This window comes from Lipotes vexillifer, unplaced genomic scaffold, assembly GCF_000442215.2.
Source record: "Lipotes vexillifer unplaced genomic scaffold, Lipotes_vexillifer_v1.1 scaffold1166, whole genome shotgun sequence".
Lineage (NCBI taxonomy): Eukaryota > Metazoa > Chordata > Mammalia > Artiodactyla > Lipotidae > Lipotes > Lipotes vexillifer.
In genome coordinates this window covers 194,749-199,440 of record NW_006773421.1, presented here as the reverse complement: position 1 = coordinate 199,440, position 4,692 = coordinate 194,749, and the positions used below count along the sequence as shown (strand labels likewise).

Here is a 4,692-nt window from a genome sequence, read left to right as displayed (position 1 = left end):
AAAAAAAAAAAAAAAAAAAAAAAGCAACTGTAGTAACGAATACGTTCTAATACATCTAGTGATAGGATGAGCTCATAGCACTTGGAAAAGCTTGAATTATCATGTGTTCCCATTTCAGGTATTTTAGGAAAAGTGTACGACCAACTATTTCATCAAACCTGTGTCTATATGAGTCTGGTGAGAACCTCCGAGTTCCTATACCGTTTTTCAAAAAGTGTTTTTAGTAACAATAATGCCATTCATAAGACTCTTTCGTGGGATAAGCAAGGTGAAAAACATTGAGAGTCACCAGCTTCTATAAATAACCTTTTATTTCCTCCACGCACAAGATTACAAGAGAGGAAAGCAGGAAACTTTATGGAGCCTTCAACCTCTGATGAGCTTCAAAGGCAAGAACAAAGGGCACAGGCTGGGGAGCCCATGGTGACAAGGGATGGTCTTAGCAGCAACCTTCATGGGGCTCAGAACGTGTTAGAAATTGCAAGAGTTTTCGGCTTTAATCTGGATCCCTGACCATAACGGAGCCCTGCATCTTCCTCTGAGAATCAAAGGTTCATGACGCTTTAGAAAAAGGAGGAAGAAAAGAAGTCACAATCATCGCTGCCATTTATTTAGTATTAGAAACTGTGTTAGATGCTTTGAAAATTCTTGGGTTTCCTTCTTTGGTTTGAGCAATCCTACAGGAAAAGTACTTTTCCTATTTTCAGATGAGGACTCTGAGGTTCAGGGTGGCTGGTACTGCTGTAGGTCCTAGAAGTTAGGAAGTGCTAGTCAGTGTTGAACCCCAGTCCGTTCGACTCTGAAGTTCATACTTTCCCCCCGCGATGCCACACTAACAATCCTCAGTTCCCTTTCGACCATTTCCAGATGCCATGGCTGTATCCCAGGAGAGAGACCCCTGTGATACAGACATCAGTATGTGCTCATCAGAATATATCCAGGGCCCTTCACGACAAGGAGATCTGTCGAGGCCATGGACAAATGTGGGGAAAACTGTAATGAGAGCAGAGATTACCCTTATCCTCTCCCCTTCATATGCCCCCTTTTCTTCCCCTCCAAGGCACCCTCTCCGGAACTGTAGACATTCAGTACTTCTCATCTGCTAAGATAGCATCCAACCCAGGTTCCTGGTCCTTGGGAGCAGAGACTCCAGGGCAGCCCTGCTCCAGGCTGCTTGTTTCCTCAGCTCCCAAAGCCTCTATTTTCTCTCAGTGTTCTGTTCTTAGTTTTCTCACCAGATTACCTATTTCAAACAAAGAAACACAGCATTTATAGCAGATTTAGGATTAGCAAATTAGCTAGAAGAGATTGTAAACAAAAAACTCTATGTCTAAGGGTGGGTGGAATGTCAGGCAGCAGAACAAGCAGACATGCTATCACTGGCCTAGGGGCTCCCAAGCTTCATAAAGGCTTTGGGGGAAACCAACTAAACCCACCATTTCACTAAAAAGAAACACAAACTATCAAAGAAAAGAAAGATCTGAGCTTTAAGGTTCAATTGGCTTCTTGGTGATCTGAGAGCTTGGACAAGTTCTGTAAGATGGACGAAAAGTACCAACAGCTTTCTAGCATCTCACAGAAGTCTTCTGCAAATTAAATGAAATAACATAGAGAAACTGCTAAACACAGTGCCTGGCACACGGAGAGACTCCATAAATGGTAGCTCTTTCTATTCTTATACAAACTACCTTCTCTGGTCATATAGATGGAGTTAGTTAATTGCCAAGTAAGTTCTACCTTGCAGAGAGAAGACAATTGTATATGTCTTGTGAAAGTAAGACTTGCCCCCAAGGTTCCTTTCAATGTGCCAAGTAGGAGACCTCCACCTCCTATGCCACTGCAGGAAAAAACCAGCTGGTACATCAGTAGCCCTGCCAGCCACAGCTCCTTCTACTGATGACCCCTTGTGTCCCACAGGAGGTGGGCAGGAAGGGAACCAGTGGTGCAGTGGAGAGGGTGGAACACCGTCTGCTCAGGGAAGATAACTCTGACTGACGCTATTTCACAGTGACAATTTCACAACTAATCTATTTCCAAGCACAGTTCCCAGTTCCCGCCATTCCGCCACTCCATTTACAGCTGAAAATAAGAATGATATGATGTCAAAAGGGGAATGGGGAGTGGACTGAGTTCAAGAGTGGCCCCCTTCCAAATTTCATGTCCACACGTACACTGTGCACGTGGCCTTACGTGGAAAAGGGTGCAGTGTGACCCAGAACATTAACACGAGGCCTTACTGCGTTGAGGTCGGCCCTAATCCAGTAATTCATGTCCTTATAAGAAGAGGAAAATTCAGACACATGGAGATACAGAGACAAGAATACCATGTGAACTGTCTGTAGTAATGTGTCTACTATTGGAAGTTTTTCAAATCCTGATCTGCTCCCGTGGTTACAGCTGCAAAAGGAGATCAGAAGCAAATAAAGATGGAAAATGAATTGAGCCAATAGGCACGACTCATTTGCCTTCAAGAACAGGGTTCTGGGGCAAGAAACCTTCGGAGGGATGTCCAAGGAGCTCCTTCCGCTTCAACCCAAGCTCAGCTTTTCCCAGGTAGGTGAACAGCTAGGAAGGCCGCTTACTTCCTAGAGGCTAACCCCTTTCCCCACAGGACTCCTCCCTCCCGACCACGGCCCCAGAGAGCCTCGGAGTCCTTAGAATTCCTAAATCCTTGCAGCCTCTGGGAAGATGCTTCAATGAGCGTGTGTGGGTGTGCATGCATGTGTACACACTCGTGCACGCGTTTACACACCAAGATGTATTTTCCCCTTTGGCTATTATTCTATATACTGTTCCAGACTCTGCACATTCTTTACCCTCCTCTCCTTTGTTCTTTGTTTCTACTCATGTCTTCAAAGACCGAGGGAAAAAGGTCTTACCCATCTTCTAGCACCAGAATAGGAGAAAAACAAAAACAACAAGAGTCTAGTGGATTTCACAGTTTTGTCTGGGGCTAGTCCTGGTACAAGCTCAAATATTCAGGAATAAAGGCAGGAAACAATTTTTCATTCATATTCAACAGATATTTATTGAACACCTGGATGTGAAAAGCACTGTTTTATGTTCTGGGGATACAGTGATAAAAAATGAACAAAATTCCCCTCATGGAGCATAAGCTCTAATAGAAAATAAGCCAAATAAATACAGTATGTTTGTGCTAAGAGCTGAGTTAATATAAAGCAGAGAAAGGGGCTTGAAAGTATACATATAGGGTAGGGAAGTGACATTTTCATCCTCACTGAGCAGGTGATACCTAAGCAAGCCCTGAAGGAAGGGATGAATCGATGTAATAACTGGGGAAGAGTGTTCTAGCAGAGGGGCCAGCATGTGCAAAGGCCCTGGGGCAGTTGCATGGCTGGTGCAGCTGAGGAAGAGTGAGGAGGCCAGTGTGGCTATAGCAGGGTCAGAAGCGAAGGAGCAGAAGGTGAGGTCAGAGGCAAAAGCAGGCTAGGTTATGCTGGACCACATAAGGTGCCAAAATAAAATAGACTTTTACTCTGAGTGCTCTGGGGATCTTTTGGAAGACCGAACAGTTATCACTTAAATAGGTGCAAGACCTTTGGTGGGGCTTTGATCTGAGCATCAGTTCTCTTGCCTCTAAACTGCAAAGGCTGCGCCAGGGAAATATCTAAGTTCTCCCCCAGTTGTAAAAATTAATTTCTAGAATCTAGAGAATGTTCGGCTCCCACAGGACAGCTAATAAAACCGTGACCTTCCTTCCGCCTTCACTCCTCTCTGATGCTGGCAAAGCTGACAGAGTGACCCAGCCCAGGCCTGGAAGGAAGCCTGGTTATGAGAGACGGTGGTGACTACAGCAAACCACTGGTACCCAAGTCAGACTCCCAGGAGCACATGGGGCATCCTCAACGAGACTGACATTCACCTGGGCACTAACGCCCTGCTGCCTGTCCCCCTGCTCGGGAATCCAGGGCACACTCTCCACAGAACAAGGCGGGGGCCAAAGGAGATCAAATATCTGTTTGTTTCACGTTAAATATTGGGTTGGCCAAAAACCTCGTTTGGGATTTTTGTACGATGTTACAGAAGAACCCAAACGAACTTTTTGGCCAACCCAATACAAATCTAAAAATAAGCATTTTCCTTTCTCATCATTTCACATCATGCATGGAATGTTCACTTTAATTTTCAAGCCCATTTACTCCATTTCGGGGAAGCATTTGAGCTTTGAATAGTGTCCACCCTGGCAGGCTTCCTGTCTAGATTGGCAAGTGTGTATGTTTTTTCATTCCCCTTGATACTTTCCACTCCTTTGTCCTTCCAAATGCAAAATCCCATAGCAATGTTTGCTAAAAGGCGAGGCAAAGGATCCTTTTTTGTTGTTTTTTGTTTTTCAAATATCTCTGCTTCTCAGTGACTAAACCACGGCTCTTAGGCCAGTTTCCTAGCTTCCCAGAGAGAAGCCGCAGCTGGCCTATCTACTGCTTGACTCAGGCCTACGTTTATAAACACAGGATTCTACCAAGCATTCTTTATACTTCTGAATACCCCCGCACAATACTGCCTTAACAACCATATTACTAAATCCATCAGAACCTCTTTTAATAGTGACTGAAAGGACACCATCTCTATTACCACAATGTGTTATTACTGATAATTATATTCTAACCATATGATAGAAGTTTCTAGAAAACAAGCAAGGAGCAAAAACCACAGTGACTCTAGATTCCTGCT

At 44.4% G+C, this 4,692-nt stretch overlaps 1 protein-coding gene across 1 annotated transcript in view; it reads right to left on the bottom strand.

The window, feature by feature from the left end:
• UNC5D (unc-5 netrin receptor D) overlaps window positions 1–4,692 on the bottom strand; it is a 263,369-nt gene that overhangs the window by 209,385 nt on the left and 49,292 nt on the right. The window lies entirely within an intron of this gene.